The sequence below is a fragment of the Bos mutus genome, chromosome 1 (genome assembly GCF_027580195.1).
Source record: "Bos mutus isolate GX-2022 chromosome 1, NWIPB_WYAK_1.1, whole genome shotgun sequence".
In the NCBI taxonomy this organism is placed as follows: Eukaryota; Metazoa; Chordata; class Mammalia; order Artiodactyla; family Bovidae; genus Bos; species Bos mutus.
In genome coordinates this window covers 150,090,817-150,108,659 of record NC_091617.1, presented here as the reverse complement: position 1 = coordinate 150,108,659, position 17,843 = coordinate 150,090,817, and the positions used below count along the sequence as shown (strand labels likewise).

The following is a 17,843-nucleotide window of genomic DNA, read 5'->3' as shown; positions in this document are numbered from 1 at the left end:
CCCTGGGTCAGGAAGATCCCCTGGAGAAGGGAATGGCTACCCACTCCAGTATTCTTACCTGAAAAATTTCATGGACAGAGGAGTCTGCTGGGCTACAGTTCATGGGATTGCAAAGAGTAGGACATGACTGAGCAACTCACACTTTCAGTATTTCAGCTTAAAAAAAGTCTGGGGCTGTATCAGATATAATTATCTTATGACGCAAGGGGACAGTATTTTATGCACACAAACCAAGCCTTGTGTTAGATGCATTCCTGGCCCACGGGCTCTGTCCTTGGAGGTGAGCTGGGGCTGCTGGGGTGGGGACAGAGGCCCCTGTTCCATGTCCAGGTTCCGCCTCCAGGGTGGAGGGCACTTGTGGCCCACGCCCTGGGCTCTGACGTCAGCAGAAAGCCTAGAGGTGTGGATCAGAAACCAGCCTCCTGGCACCTCACACTTCCTCTCTGCAGAGCCAGGCTTCTTCATCACTTCCCCAGATGGCTGGGATCTTGAGCTGAGCTGGGATGGGAACCTAGACTCCAGGTAAGACCCCAGAGTGCTTTCCACTGATCACCAGGGTGGTAGAAAAGGAAGGGAAAATAAAACACCCTCAAAGGACCAGGGGATTTCTGGAAGATCCAACCAGAGTGATGGACCTCAGGCACGATTTTTTTCCCTTACTCTAATTTTAACTTGTATATATCTTACTGATTTGAAGAAAACTCTCACTTTGGAAACTTCCAGTGCTTAAAAATGAATAAGCACTACTGTGCATGCTTGCTCAGCAGCTTCTGTTGTGTCTGACTCCTCTGCAACCCCAAGGACTGTAGCCCGCCAGACTCCTCTGTCCTCGGGATCTTCCAGGCAAGAATAGTGAAGTGGGTTGCCATGCCCTCCTCCAGGGGATCTTCCTGATTCAGCGATTGAACCTGCATCTCCTGCATTGCAGGGGGATTCTTTACCCATTGAGAAACCTGGGAAGCCCACGCGCTACTCTGTGACGCTGTGAATAAAATATTCATTTTTGTCAGAAAAGCTAGCAATTAAGACTTGTATCCTATATTGTAAAACTGAAATCTCAATTTATTTGCATAAACAAGGACCTTGGTATATAAAACTAAAATACAGTTCCCCAGGCCAAAGACTCCTTTCAACAGTACTTCACTGAACATGCTTTCATAAAGAGCAATTAGCTATTAATCCAGATAATATTTATAAGTAAATAATTTGCAGGGTTAGTGCTGAGTTTTAACCCTTAAAGACTTTGATTTCAGTGAAAGATGCATAAACATGCAACTGTTTGAAAAAGCACAGATACTTAGACACATTTCTTTCAAGATCATGTGTATACATGATTGTGTATACTTGTTATTTGCAAGTTGCTCACTAGTACCCTAGTGATCACATTTTAAGTTTTCAGAATCCACTCAAGCTCTCAGTTCAGTTCAGTTCAGTTGCTCAGTCATGTCTGACTCTTTGCGACCCCATGGACTGCACCACGCCAGACTCCCGGAGCTTACTCAAACTCATGTCCATCAAGTTGGTGATGCCATCCAATCATCTCATCCTCTGTCGTCCTCTTCTCCTCCCACCCAATCTTTCCCAGCATCAGGGTCTTTCTGAGGGAGTCAGTTCTTCACATCAGGTGGCCAAAGTATTGGAGTTTCAGCTTCAGCATCAGTCTTTCCAATGAATATTCAGGACTGATTTCCTTTAGGATGAACTGGTTGGATTTCCTTGCCATCCAAGGGACTCTCAAGAGTCTTCTCCAACACCACAGTTCAAAAGCATCAATTCATTGGTGCTCAGCTTTCTTTATAGTCCAACTCTCACATGCATACATGACTACTGGAAAAACCATAGCTTTGACTAGATGGAACTTCATTGGCAAGGTAATGTCTCTGCTCTTGAATATGCTGTCTAGGTTGGTCATAACTTTTCTTCCAAAGAGCAAGTGTCTTTTAATTTCATAGCTGCAGTCACCATCTGCAGTGATTTTGGAGCTCCCAAAAACAAAGTCCTTCACTGTTATCATTGGTTTCCCATCTACTGCTGTGAAGTAATGGGACTGGATGCCATGATCTTAGTTTTTTAAATGTTGAGTTTTAAGTCAACTCACTCTCCTCTTTCACTTTCATCATTAAAGATTATTAAACATTTATCTTTAATATTGATTATTTTGTTTATTATTAGTATTATTTATTATTAAAGACTAAAGATTTGCTCAAGGTCTGGCTAACTCTTTTTCATAAATTTTGAGAGGGATAAAAATGTTCCTATATACGGCACAGGGAACTATATTCATCATCTGGTGATAAAACACAATGGAAAAGAGTATGGAAAAGAATGTGTGTGTGTATGTATGTGTACATATGTGAATCATTTTGCTATACAGCAGCATTTAATACAACCTTGTAAATCAACTATACTTCAATAAAATAGATATTTAAAATAAGATCCTACAGATATTACTGTAAATTAATCTTAGCTCTGAAAGACAAGTCATATTTGCATCACTTTATCTAATATTCCTACCTATTATCACCCTAATATTTGAAAAGATCCTTCTCTCTCGCTCTCTCTCTCAATACCATTTGACCAATATTTCTCTCTTTTCTTCCATCACTCACAAAGAAATTCCCCAGGTTTGCAAATATTAGAACTCATTTCTAATCATTTTCTAGTCAGTCGTATCAATGTCCTATAAAAAACCTACCAATTACACTGCTCACCTACCCATGACACTTGCGATTTCTCCCACCACAACTGAGTTGTGTATTTTCACAGATCAACTAAGGGTTTTGTGTGCACAGACCTAACCAAGTCCTGTTTGCTCAGCAGCTGCATTTCCGAACACTAACAGTTAAACATTAGACGTAGACGTTAAGGGAGGAAATTAACTTTCAGAATTTCACATGTGCTCTCAGGATCAGTACTGACCGTGCTGGGAGAGAACTCTGAGGTCATTTTGTCCGAACCTCTCATTTTACAGATGAGGAAAACAGGACTAATTGATAGCTAGCAATACCAAATTACAGCTCTCCTAAAACTCGATAGCAGAGTTCATAGGCTTCTTAATGTGCTCAATTACTATCTGGACTCCATGAGCTGATGAGTCTGCTGTGACCTTGAGCATTTCCATTCTGTGGGTTTCCAATGCTTATGTTTCTAACATGGTTATTTGTCATCCGAGTCCCAGGCACCACTGGAGCTCTTGCCAATACCTAACTCAGAGCACCCTACCTCTTCCCACATCTCAGCCAGCGCCTCCAGGCTGCAAAGTCACGACAAGTGTCACCGAAGATGCCAGCTTGTGCTTGAGCAGCATCTAGGGCCTTTGCAGCTGGTTGAACTTCTTTCTCCAGTCCTTATCACTTCTCCCTGTGCTTCTCAGGAGGCAGCCCAGGACTGTTCAACATTTTTCAGCCTCGTTCCTCTTATGCCATAGGACTGAAGCATCAGTGCTTGGACTAAGGGCCTAATTCCTCAAGTTTCATTCTCAACTGCTCAAAAAATTCTTATAACTTTCTCATTTTTTTTTTTTTTTCTTCTCTACACCTGGACCAGAAGCTTCATGGAACAAGCATCTTGTCTGTACTCTGTATCCCCAGCATCTAGGTGAGTCTGGAAAATAATAAGGGCTCTTGACATGTACATGTGTAATGAATGTAACCTTTCCCCCTTCCTTCCTCTCTTAGGGAAGCAGGTACCCGCCTCCAGTCTCATACCTAACCCCCTGGGAGCATCAGTGCCTCCTTGTTCACCTTGAAATCTCTGACCTCTGGATCATGTCCTCATTTTTGATATCTTGCCTCCTTAGTCATCCCCTTGATGAGTATCCAGAACTGTCTCACCAGCTGGTGCTCTTCCTCCAGTTACTTTGTTAGAAAGTTCTCCCTGTCTTCAATACAGGCAGTCCCCAAGAGTCTAAACTCAGCTGCTTTCTTGTATTGGTTTCTTTTCTGCAGAGCTCTTTGGCTCATGGTGGTCAATGTCTACATCTTATACAGTGATCTCCGAATCTCCATTGCCAGCCCCCAATTTCTAGGGATGGACTCCTCAAAGCAAACATGCTCAGAGCCAACCTCGACATGTTGCCCCCAACAACCTCTGCTTCTCAGGCAGGGCCACCTCTTCATCCAGGGGCCAGACTCAAGTCATCTCAGCTCTTAGACCCCACCCCCACTTCACATCTAATAGGGGTGTGAGGCTTACCTGTTGGTGAACATAGGTGGTGGTACCCCCAGATTCGTGCATTGCTTAATGAATTCAACAGCCTCCTAAATAATCTCTTTATAGCTATTCTTTCCTTCTCAATCTATTTAGCTAGATGCACCTGGCTTCTTTTTGCCTACTGAAAGGTCAAATTTTTCAGTTTGATCTCCATGGCCTTTTAAAATCTGTTGCCCATATAGCTTCCAATCTGGCTGCATACTAGGAGCAAATGAGGTGCTTGGAAAAAGCACCCAAATTCTGGCTCCTACTCACGTCTCCCCACCACCCCACCTCCCTGAAATAGTCTGATTCAACTGACCTATGGTGAAGCCAAAGTATTTTAGTGCATTTTACAATTTCCCAGGTGTTTATTACATGCAGTGATAGTTGATAGTCAGGATATACCTTTTGATACAATCTAGTGAGGGCAATTAAGAAAGTACTTTACTACCACCCCATATTTTGCTGGAAAATTCTTCTTGAGGGCAATTCTCTTTGCTGTCTGCTTCTTCCTACAGAATATGCATAAAGACTTCTGTGATTCTTCTCACTGGAGTCCATCCTTTTCCCAGAAATCTTCAGTAACCTTCCTGGAAGAGTCCTTGTCAGATAAGATAAATGGAGTGTTAGAATAAGACAAGGTCTCTGTCTTTTCACTGCTTCCCATCTTCTGGGACGAAAGACACAAGAAACACATAAAACACCAAGTATTGTAAGTTTCACGATAGAAGTATGGAGGTGTTCATGAGACAGTGTTTAGGCATAAAAATCTCTAACAGTTTATGTGCAGTAAATGATGACATATGCATACATTGCTATTGTTGCTCAGTCATGAAGCTGCGTCTCTTTGTGTCTCCGTGGACTGCAGCCCGCCAGGCTGCCCTGTCCTGCACTGTCTCCTGGAGTTGGCTCAAATTCATGTTCATTGTGTTCGTGTCACGCTCTAACCATCTCATCCTCTGTGGCCCCCTTCTCCTTTTGCCTTCAGTCTTTCCCAGCATTAAAGTCTTTTCCAATGAGTCTACTCTTTGAATCAGGTGGCCAAATTACTGGAGCTTCAGCATCAGTGCTTCTGATGAATATCCAGGGTTGATTTCCTCTAGGATTGATTTATTTTATTTCTTCGTAGTCCAAGGGACTCTTGAGATGTATTTCAAAGACCACTTTTTTCTTAAAATAGTGTAAATGTCTGCTGAATCAATGAATGAGTGAACAAGTGAATTAATAATGTGTTAGTGATTAGGAGTCATTGGGAAATACTTGCAGCTTCAAGAAAAACAGTGCCATAGTTTACTGCCTGCCCAGGGTGGAGGGTGTCCCACAGGAGTTCAAAGACTCACGTCATCATTTTCAGTCCTAAGCCATGTGTGGGTTTCAATTTCCCTCAACCATTTATTCCATAGTCTATTTTAAATGGTAATAAGAATAGTGTATTAGAAACTAGGTCCATTCTCTTAAGACTAGAAGGTGGTAATGGTCTGTCCTAAACAATACTTAACCTCTTTGAATTTAATAAGCAAATCCTAGAGATCAAATGTGATGATTTGATGGCTAATGGGAAGAACTGGGGTGGAGGTGGGTGGAAGAAACACCTGCCCAGCCTATAGGTCCATGAGAATTTCTCCTTCCCTTTTGACCTTGCTATGGTCTTTAAGTCCTTGGGTCTCTTAAAGATGTTGTTGAGAAAGCTGCTAAAAATGGACACCAAATGAAGGACTTCCCTGGCTGTCCAGTGTTTAAGACTCTGTGCTTCCAGTGCAAGGGCTGTGGGTTCAATCCCTGGTCAGAGAACTAAGATTCCACATGTGATGAAGTGTGACAATAAAAAGTGTCCAAATAAAAAGAAATAGCCACCAAATGAATGAAATCAAATCAGTTAGTTCAGTCACTCAGTTGTGTCTGATTCTTTGTGACCCAACGGACTGCAGCACACCAGGCCTCCCTGTCCATCACCAACTCCTGAAGCTTGTTCCAAATCATGTCCGTCAAGCTGGTGATGCCATCCAGCCATCCCATCCTCTGCTATCCCCTCCTTCTCCTGCCTTCAATCTTTCCCAACATCAGGGTCTTTTCCAATGAGTCAGTTCTTCACATTAGGTGGCCAAAGAGTTGGAGCTTCAGCATCAGTCCTTCCAATGAATATTCAGGACTGATTTCCTTTAGGATGGACTGGTTGGATCTCCTTGCAGTCCAAGGGACTCTCCAGAGTCTTCTCCAAAAACAACAACAACAAAAAAGAGTCTTCTCCAACACCACAGTTCAAAAGCATCAATTCCTTGGCACTCAGCCTTCTTTACAGTCCAACTCTCACATCCATACATGACTACGGGAAAAACTCAAAATGAGACAAATAGGACCCTGCAGTAATTTTCAGGCTAATTGGAGGTGGGGTGGGGCACAGAATTAAGCAAGTGAGGAACCAATGCACATGTGAAAGTCATTGGCTTCTCCAGTGGAAACCTCTAATCCTTCAAGTAATCAATCATACTCTAAGAAGTAAATCATCCTTGGGGAGAAATCAGTATCTGAACATCCATGTACTCTGAGGATGCTAGTGAACTGCAGCATCAAGAGTCATCAACTGAGCGAGCTGAAAGGGTTAGCCCAGCTTCCGGGAGCGTCTGACTCAGATAAAAGGAAATGTTTCTTAATCCAGAGGATTTCAACACTATGGAAACTCATTTCCCACAGAGTTACAGCAATGTGCAAATATAAATCACTTCAAAGAAGCCATTTAAAAACTTCGCCTGGCATGATACACGCGATGAAACTGCTCACATGTTCTGGGCCCTGTCTTTGACATTTATTCATCCTTTAATTTATGGATAGACTATTAATCCACTTATTTATTCATTGACTCATTTATAGAGTCATGAGTATGAGTTATCATTTTCTATTTTTTTTGGTTTGAGCATCTGCTGCTATATGCCAGGGGCTGTGTTACTGAGGGTAAAACGATGACTGTGGTCCAATCCATGCCGGCATGTAGAAGGGGAGAAGAAACACGGAGAGGAAACCATGATACTGTGGTGAGTGTATTCATATGACACTTTACAGTGGTAAAGGAGAAGCGGGATCTTAAATGAAGAAGCAGTAGGGGAGTTTGGCAGGGGGAGAACCCAAGGGAACATTGAGGGATCTGGTTCTAGGATAGACTTTGCAGGCAGGAGGGACATTGGGAGCAAAAGCAGCTGTAAAACGGTGGGGTGTCGTACCAGGTGGGAAGAAGGGAAAGTCACTCATCATTGTCAAAGCCTGGACCATGGAGGGAACATCCAGAAATGTGACTGGTAGCTGGAAGATTCAGACACTGGGAACACAGATTATAGACTTTAACATGTGAGACCCAAAGACCCACCTGAGAACTGGCACGGGGCCCTGACTTGGACACGTTCTACTTGTTGCAAGGTTATGGTTGCGGTTAGGGAGATCCTGGCTCTGAATGGGAGGCAGCGTGGAGAGGCGTCAGGAGGACCCAGCAGGCTGCTGAGGAGGGGGAAGCCGTGAAAGGGCAGGGGAGCAGGAGGGGGAAAGAGGGCTCACTCAGGAGATAAAAAGGCACAACGTGCGGCCATGGAGGAGAGGGACGGGGAGGCAGACGCCGGAAGTAAACAACACAGGGTGAGGAGCACTTCCAGGTGAGGCTGCGGGCAGGGCGGCGCAGTGCAGCTTAGGAGCACTGACTCTGTAGGCACAGAACCATCCGTGTCTTCCAACGGTAAACACTGGACTGCACAATAAGGGACTGAGGCAAAGTAATTTTCCCTCCACTTAGCTCATCAATTCAACTGATAGATAGGAGCTTTTTTTTTTTTTTTTGGAGACCCCAAGCTGCTTTTCCAGAACTTGAAGATTCCAAGCTCGCTTTGTTGTCATTCATGCATTCACTCATTCATACATTCGAAAACACTAAGCCCCTGCCAGAACCTAAGCACCGGCATAAATCAGGTAACATATGATAGCTCACATTCTAGTGAGAGGCAGTGGGGTGTGATGGATAGCCAGCTGGCTTTTGAGTTACAGACCAGGATCTGGATGTTGTCGCCAGTTTTAACCAGTTATGTGACCTTAGGCAAACTCTCTAACTTACTAGAGTCTCCATTTACTTATTTTGACCAGTGTTTTACCAGAGTTGCTCAGAAGTTCAAGTAAATGAACTGGTGACATGTCTGTTCTCTGCTACTGGTAGCTATTAGTTTGATAATTATTATTGCAACTAGACATATGCATGGGTCCATGCTAAGTGGCTTCAGTCGTGTCTGACTCTTTGTGACCACACGGACCGTAGCCCACCAGGCTTCTCTGTCCCTGGGATTCTCCAGGCAAGAATACTGGAATGGGTTGCCATGCCCTTCTCCAGGGGATCTTCCCAACCCAGGGATTGAACCTGAGTCTCTTACATTTCCCGCACTGCAGGCGGGTTCTTTAGTGTTAGTGCCACCTGTGAAGTCCTAATTAGATTTCCTGTCTGACGCTGGGGCCCCAGTGATAGCCAGCCAGGCTCCTCTGTCCATGGAATTCTCCAAGCAAGAATATTGGAGTGGGTTGCCATTCCCTTTTCCAGAATTAAACATGTACAAGTAAGCAATTCCACTACACTGAGATAAATACTCGGGGAGACAAAACCACAAAGAAAGCACCTAACCCGTGAGAACAGGTAGGGAAAGCACCTACCTAGAAGCAGCAATGCTAAAAAAAAAAAAAAAAGATACGACTTATTAATAGTGCTGCAATGAACAGATGGGGAAACAGTGTCAGACTATTTTTTTGGGCTCCAAAATCACTGCAGCTGGTGACTGCAGCCATGAAATTAAAAGACGTTTACTCCTTGGAAGGAAAGTTATGACCAACCTAGATAGCATATTCAAAAGCAGAGACATTACTTTGCCAACAAAGGTCCGTCTAGTCAATGCTATGGTTTTTCCAGTGGTCATGTATGGATGTGAGAGTTGGACTGTGAAGAAGGTTGAGCACCGAAGAATTGATGCTTTTGAACTGTGGTGTTGGAGAAGACTCTTGAGAGTCCCTTGGACTGCAAGGAGATCCAACCAGTCCCTTCTAAAGGAGATTGGTCCTGGGTGTTCTTTGGAAGGAATGATGCTAAAGCTGAACGTCCAGTACTTTGGCCACCTCATGCGAAGAGTTGACTCATTGGAAAAGACTCTGCTGGTGGGAGGGATTGGGGGCAGGAGGAGAAGGGGATGACAGAGGATGAGATGGCTGGATGGCATCACCGACTCAATGGACATGAGTTTGAGTGAACTCGGAGAGTTGGTGATGGACAGGGAGGCCTGGCGTGCTGCAATTCATGGGGTCGCAAAGAGTCGGACACAATTGAACGACTGAACTGAACTGAATTGAACTGAACTGAATGAACAGTGGGATGAATGCATCTTTTTGAATTGCGGTCTTCTCCGGGTATATGCCCAGCAGTGGGGTTGTTGGGTCATATGGTAGTTTTATTCCTAGTTTTTGAAGCCATCTCTGTTCCCTTCTCCATAGCGCCTGTATGGATTTACATTCCCACCAACAGTGCAGGAGGGTTCCGTTGTCATACTTAGAGATCGGACTTGTGGACACAGCAGGGGAAAGAGAAGATGGGATGAATGGAGAGAGTAGTGGTGACATATATACCATGTGTACAATAAGTAGCTACTGGGGACCTGCTGTGCAGCACAGGGAGCCCAGGCTGGTGCTCTGGGATGACCTGGGAGAGGATGGAGGTGTGGGGGAGGGGGGCTCCACAGAGAACAAGTATATATATATATATATATATATATATATATATATATATATATTAATTCTGGCTGATTAGCATTGTTGTACAGCAGAAAGCAACAAGACATTGTAAAGCAATTATCTTCCAATTAAAAAATTTAATTTATAAATAAATACATATGAGAAAGCAGAAGGAAGGGGGCTTTCAGCAGGTGGCCCCCAATGCATTGACTCTGTCAGTAGAGGACCAACCCACGGGGACGACAGAAAGCCATTCAGCAGGGAGCAGACTGCGGACCAGCTGGTGTCAAGGCTAAGGTTTCCTATGCCCTGTTCACAAGGTCAGGAGCTGAGGCTTTGCTTTGTACATTAGCAGTCCCCAACCTTTTGGGCACCGGGGACCGATTTCGTGGAGGATAATCTTTCCATGGACCAGAAGTGGCGGGGAATGTTTTGGGGATGATTCAAAGCACTTTCTATTTATTGGGCACCTTCTCTCTCTCTCTCTTTTTTTTTTTTTTAATTACATTTTATTAAAAAGCCTCTAGAAGGATATATATCCAAATGTCGACTGAACTGAACTGAATTATTTCTCTCTCTCTCTTATATATATATATATATATATTTTTTTTTGTAAAAGCTCATTGGAATACAACTCGTATCAGTTGTATGACCGAACTGAACTCAGATCGGTTCGGTCGCTCAGTCATGTTCAACTCTTTGAGACCCCCCCGGACTGCAGCTCACAAAACTGTGTTAATTTTATGTATCTTTAAAAAACCTTTTTATTTGGTTTTGGGGTATAGCTGATTAACAAACAATTGTTGTCACAGTTTCAGCAAAGAGACTCAACATTTTGGCCCAAATTCCCCTCCTATCCAGGCTGCCACATAACGTCAAGCAGAGTTGCCTGTGTGCATCTGTTTTCCAATCTAATGCTGCTACTAATCAGACAGGACATACCTATCCACAGCCCAGAGTTCCTTTTCCTCTTTGTTCTTCTTCACTTTCTGCCTTTAAGGTGGTGTCACCTGTGTATGTGAGGTTAGAGATACGTCTCCCGGCAATCTTGATTCCAGCTCGTGCTTCATCCAGCCCAGCATTTTGCATGATGCATATAAGTTAAATAAGCAGGGTGACAATATACAGCCTTGACATACTCCTTTCCCAATTTGGAACCAGTCTGTTGTTCCACGTCCAGTTCTAATTGTTGCTTCTTGACCTGCATACAGGTTTTGCAGGAGTTAGGTTAGGTGGTCTGGTATTCCCATCTCTTTAAGAATTTTCCACCATTTGCTGTGATCCACACAGTCAAAGGCTTTAGTGGAGTCATTGAAGCAGAAGTAGATGTTTTTCTGAAATTCCCTTGTGTTTTCTATGATCCAACAGATGTTGGCAATTTGATCTCTGGTTCCTCTGCCTTTTCTAAATCCAGCTTGTATATCTGTAAGTTCTTGATTCACATACTGTTGAAGCCTAGCTTGAAGGATTTTGAGCATTACCCTGCTAGCATGTGAAATGAGAGCAACTGTACGGTACTTTGAACTTTCTTTGGCATTGCCCTTCTTTGGGATCGGAATGAAAACTGACCTTTTCCAGTCCTGTGGCCACTGCTGAGTTTTCCAATTTTGCTGGCATATTGAGTGCAACACTTCAACAGCATCATCTTTTAGAATTTGAAATAGCTCTGCTGGAATTCCATCACTTCCACTAGCTTTGTTTGTAGTAATGCTTCCTAAGGCCTACTTGAGTTCACAGTCCAGGATATCTGGCTTTAGGTGAGTGACCACACCATTGTGGTTATCTGAGTCATTAAGACTTTTCTATACAGTGCTTCTGTGTATTCTTTCTACCTCTTCTTAATCTTTTCTGCTTCCGTTAGGTCCATACCATTTCTGTCCTTTATTGTGCCCAACTTTGCATGAAATGTTCCCTTGGTATCTCTAATTTTCTTGAAGAGTTCTCTAGTCTTTCCCATTTTATTGTTTTCCTCTATTTCTTTGCATTGTTTACTTAAGAAGGCTTTGTTATCCCTCCTTGTTCTTCTTTGGAACTCTGCATTCATCTATACCACTTTTTTCAGATTCCACATATAAGCGACTTTATATATATTTTTTCTCTTTCTGACTTACTTCACTCTGTATGACAGGCTCTAGGTCCATCCATGTCTCTCCATCCATGACCCAGTTCCATTCCTTTTTACGGCTAAGTAATATTCCATCATATACATACATACATACACACACACACACACACACACACCATATCTTCTTTATCCATTCCTCTGCTGATGGACATTTTGGTTGTGTCCATGTCCCAGCTATTGCAAACAGAACTGCAATGAACACTGGAGTGCATGCATCTTTTCTGAATTATGGACTTGCCTGGGTATGTGCCCAGCAGTCGGATTGCTGGGCCACGTGATAGTTCTAGTTTTAGTGTTTTAAGGAAACTCCACACTGTTCTCCATAATGGCTGTACCAATCTGCATCCCCACCAACAGTGCAAGAAGGCTCCCTTTCCCCCACACCCTCTCCAGCATTTGTTTGTAGATTTTGTGAGCATGGCCATTCTGACCAGTGTGAGGTGATACCTCATGTAGTTTTGATTTGTGTTTCTCTGATAATTAGTGATGTTGAACATCTTTTCATGTCCTTGTTGCTCTGTATGTCTTCTTTTGAGAAATGTCTATTTAGGTTTTCTGCCCATTATTTGATTGGGTTGCTTTTTTTTTTTTTAATATCAAGTTGCATGAGCCATTTGGCTTTGTGATACAAGGTATCCTCCTTGTCTCTCCCCACATCCCAAAGAGAGGTGGTTTGGCCTTTTTCATTTCGTGACTTTTATTACCAATAATTAAGAGGAAACAAAAGATGTCAGCCAGAACAAATAAGAGGGCCATGCCCGGGTCTTTCAACCAGGGCCCCTTAAAATGTCAGCTCTCAAAATTGGCTCTCTCAGCTGAAACAGGACTGAAGATAGGTTCAAAGTAAAATATTAAGAATTGGCCAAGTAGGTCTGAATTTAGGGCCCAACTCATCTCAAGTGGACAACATAAAGGCCCCTTGGCATGTGCTCTTCATCCTCATGTCTCCATTTTCATGGTTAATCTTGAACATGTACTCTATTGTGTTGATGTGGTCAGAGGCTGAGTCCTGTTAGGATGCCTTATGTTTGTATGGACGGCAGACCTCGTCAGAAGAAGCATCTCTAATTCATTGATACATAACCTTTTTGTGGACACAAGTTACACAGTGGAGAAGATGTTAGATATTCGAAAATGTATTTGTAACCACTTTTGCATAGTAAATCAGCTCAGAAATCAAACTAAGGCATATGGTTCATATTAGACTGAAGTAGTCTTAAGAAAACTGTATGGGACACCCAAACATGAATTGCTGGGTAGACTTTGCGAACTAGGGGAATCAATTTATTTATCAATAATGTGTATGCATGTGTGTGAGAGTGTGTATGCATTCGTGCTCAGCTGTGCAGTCATGTCTGACTCTTTGCAACCCTAGGGACTGTACCTGCCAGGCTCCTCTGTCCATGAGATTCTCCAAGCAGGAACGCTGGAGTGGGTTGCCAGTTCCTCCTCCAGGGGATAATCTCAACTCAGGGATTGAGCCTGTCTTTACTATGTCTCCTGCATTGGCAGGTGGATTCTTCACCACTTACCTGGGAAGCCTATGAGTGTGTATATTCACTCACAAATATTCATCAGCGGACTATATGTGTATCTGTGTCATTTTTCTCTTCTTCTTTTGGATGGAGAATGTCTGTAACATGCTGACTCAATATCAGGGTTGATACCCTGAGTGAGGGTATATGGAGGTGGCCCTGATTAGCCAGAAACTCCAGACTCAGCACTCTGCCACGTAAGTTAGCACCCCAGGGTCTTTGACCATCAGAAGTGGTCAAGACCTTGGTTTCCAGCTATGTTTCTCATAAAGGAAGTTGTCACATAGAAGCCAAACACTGAGCAAGAAATGCTGACCCCAGGACTGTTTTATAAAACTGATGGTGATTTTAAACAGTGCTTTTTTTTTTTTTTTTTTTTTAATGAAGTCAGCTAGTGCCTGAACTTTCTCCAGTAGGTAGTCATGAGCCAGCGTGCTGCAGTTCACAGGGTTGCAAAGAGTCAGACATGACTGAGCGACTGAATTGAACTGAAAAGCCATGTGCCAGCATGCTTCTCGGAGGCCCCTTTCTCCTAAATCAGCCTTTGTGGCCCTGAGCTTCCTCTGCTTAGAATGAGTTATTGTCTCTCCTCTGCTCTCAAGCGACGCTAGCCATGGCTCCCCGTGGGAGCCACCAGAAAACAGTGCCGGCACCACCATCCGTGTTCTGTGCTGTGTAGTTCAGAGGAGGCCCTGGGGTTGCAAAAGGCGGGCTGCCACTCCAGGTGTAGCTGCCTCCAGCCTCAGCAGCACATCACCGGGGAGCTTACTGGACATGTCAATTCTAGACCTCAGTCCAGACCTTCTAAATGAGAATCTGCATTTTAACATAACCCCTAGGATATCTGCCCGCACATTACAGTTTAATATGCACTGGTCTAAAGCAATGGATGGGGCTCCCCAGGTGGTGCCAGTGGTAAAGACTCACCTGCCCATGCAGGAGACATAGATTCAGTTCCATCTCTGGGTCGGGAAGTTCCCCTGAAGGAGGGCATGGCAATCCACTCCAGTCTTCTTGCCTGGGGAATCCTATGGTCAGAGGAGCCTGGTGGGCTACAGTCCTACGGTCATAAAGAGTTGGGCACAACTGAAGTGACCTAGCACACAAGGCAATGGATTCAAAAATGCACAATCACACACACACACACTCATGAACACTTTGGGACACACATGTAAAGTATATAAATTTTTTGTTCTTATGAATATATAATGTACGAGTTAAAGTATGCACAAGATACAAACATTTCAAAGGATAAAGCAGAAGCTAAATTTGAATAATTTGATTGCTTTCTTAATGTACCCTTTTAGGTTACTGGGGTATAATACTTTGGAGACCCCTGTTCTAAGGAAGGAAACACAGAGCTGAAGGGAATCTTAGAACACTTTGTCAGGGTGCTGCAGGGAGCACAAAGCACGCACAGAAAATAATCTGTTGGGCTAAATTTGAATATATTTATGCCTCCCATAGGTAAACCCATATGCCCAGCATATGCATTCATGTTTGTGAAGTGGAAGTGTTAAAGTGTTAGCTACTCAGTCATTCCTGACTCTTTGCAGTCCCATGGACGATAGCCTGCCAGGCTCTCCTGTCCATGGGATTCTTCAGGCAAGAATCCTGGAGTGGGTTGCCATTTCCTTCGCCAGGGGATCTTCCCAACCCAGGGATCAAACCCAGGTCTTCTGCACTGTGGGCAGATTCTTTACCATCTGAGCCACCAGATGTTTCACACATTTGTATTTAGCACTCATCAATTTCATCAGTTGAGAAATGCAAAACTCTTTTCTCTCTTCAAGGTAAGATGTTGTAGGATATTCTTTGCACTATGAGTCAAAATAGGAAATCTAAATCTTTACTTCTAGTTCAGTCATTCAAGTCAATAATATATTTGGTCTCCCCTGTTCTCCAACGTACCTTGCTTTGGTGAGGTTCCCTGTGACCTAGAACATAACTGATGAATTACATCAGTTATTAAATCTGAATGGTTCTGAGGTCACTTGAACATCGTCTCTGCCCATCCTCTTCCTTCCTCACACAGTGAGTCCTTCCCATGTGGCAAGTCTCATGTTGACATTGGGATTAAAAGACAAATTGCCCACCCATGCCACAGAACCTGGTTTAAGGAGAAAAAGAAGCTTTAAAACAGATCATTATGGCAACACATAAGTATTGCCATCAGGTATGGACAACTTGCAAAAGGCAGAAGAGGGGAGTAAGAGGAACTCCCTCCGAAAGCTGGAGGAGGTGACATTTGAGCTGGGCTTCAAGGAATGCATAGGAGTTTGCCAGACACAGGGCAGAGAGAAGGAGTCTGAGGTAAAGGGACCTTTCTGAGCAAAAGCATCAGGCAGGAAACCTGCTTCATCAGCACTCCTCTTGGGTGAAGGACAAAGTCTTCTAACTCAGTCATTTAAATGAAGTGATTTAAATTGATGTGTAATAATAACCCAGTGCACTTACTGAACAGTAGGCTCTTGGGTTTGCACATTCGAAACAACTCTGAGAGTAAATGATTTCGTATGGTTTGGCCACGACAGCGTGTGGAAAGTTTCTCAGCACAGCACGGTGAGTACTTCTCATTTACAGTAAAATCTGGAATGTTTGGGAATGGTCTGGGTTAGGAAAATTGAATTTTCAGATTAGCTGCATAAAAATGGAAAGTCTGGTTTAAAAAAGACCTTCCTAATTTTGTTTTCCTTTGAAGAGATTAACTGCTGTTTGTTAACATTTTAATCTTATCTAAAGAAAGAGAAAAGTAGAGCACTTATCCTGTCCTTTCAGCTTAATGCTTTTCTAAAATTTAACGTGGTTAGCATTTTGTCATGACTTTTAAAGACTACATAGTATTTCAGCTTATAAATATTTTATAAATTTAAAATCGGGTCCATGTTACTGATAATCCAGGTTGGCTTGGAGGTTTCAGTATTATAACTAATGTAGAGAGCATGCTTGTACATAATCCTGATGCATACTTTATTAATTCTTAGAAGTAAATTGACTGGGTCAAAGATTAAAAATAAGTAATTTTAAACTTTGGTTATGCACGGTCAAGTTGTTGCCAGAAAAAAAGCTATGCCAAATGACTCAATCTGAGGCTGTGTACAAAGCCATTTATCTCTGCACACTTGTGGATATAGTATGTTGACACATCTTTTAAAATCTCTGATTATTTGATCAGTAAAAAGCTGTGTTTCTTGGATCCCTGAGTCCTTCTTGGTCTGGTTTGCCAAGGCCTTCCACTCTGCCTGGCCCCTGGGCTGCTCACGCCTCAGTCTGGGGCTGCTTCTTTCACACCCTAGGTCTAGGAGAAGCTCATCCATTTCCATGTCTCACTCTATTTGTAGACTTAAACAATAGAGGCATCCATCCTGCCCAGCCCTCTCTGTTGGGCATCATCAGGTCCATCAGCTCAGACCCCAGTTCTCATCGGAGCCTACCCTAGTGCACCCCCTCGAACCTCACCTCCAGATCAGGATCCTGTTTCTGTACTGAGATTTTGTACCAGAGTGAGCTCCACATTGACCAATATCAAAACCTTCTAACAATGTGGGTATCTGATAATGCAGGAGTGGTTTTTAGCTACAGGTGAAGATCCTGTGTCCTCCGCATCTGCAGCTCGCCCACAATCCATCTCTTTCTCATGTCAGGAGTCATCTCTGAGACCTCATCCACCTCTCCGCTCACCCCCCAGCACCCAGCTGTCAGAGATGCATATTGCTTCTACCTGGAGTGTGTGACTCTGAGCTCCTGGCTCCTCTTGGTCCACTGACACCATGCTTGTCCGCACACACATCAGTGATTTTAGCTTGGTTTATAGAAAGCGCCTGATAACCAGACTTCCAGCATCTATGCTTGCCTCTTGATGATTTTGGAAAGCAAGTCCAATCCTTTCTCTTCCTCGAAGGAAACCCGGAGATGTTTCTCGTTCACCTAGGAAGATGCTGATGGTCCTCAGTGGGGCCCACCAAGCCCTGCATGGAGTGGTTCAGCCCTAAGCTCCTTCCCACACCCCCTCCACTCTCCCCAACTCACTTCCTGGAAGGTGAAAACTCCAAGCCTTGGCAAAAGCCAAGTGGCCCTCTGCCCGAACACTCATCCTTCTCCCAGCCTGCCTGCTAACCTGCCAAGTGCTCATCCTTCTTGATGTCTCCACCTTAATGCCACCTCCCCCAAAGAAGTCTTCCTGGAACCCCGTGCTAGGACATGTTGTACACCCCATGTTCTATTCTAATGACTTATTTAGTACTTTCTTC

At 43.6% G+C, this 17,843-nt stretch overlaps 1 protein-coding gene across 9 annotated transcripts in view; it reads left to right on the top strand.

Annotated features, from left to right (window-relative positions):
- The window catches only part of KCNJ15 (potassium inwardly rectifying channel subfamily J member 15), a 62,749-nt gene that overhangs the window by 20,840 nt on the left and 24,066 nt on the right, over positions 1 to 17,843 (top strand). Inside the window, exon 4 of one of the 9 annotated variants that reach the window (XM_070377329.1) lies at positions 3,547 to 3,597. The exons of 5 other annotated variants lie outside the window; for them this stretch is intronic. The gene's annotated coding sequence lies outside the window, so the exon portion shown is untranslated. Of the gene's footprint in view, positions 1 to 503; positions 523 to 3,546; positions 3,598 to 7,204; positions 7,224 to 17,843 lie in introns of those variants that run through there. 3 more of the 9 variants (XM_070377336.1, XM_070377321.1, XM_070377304.1) reach the window with 3 other exon arrangements.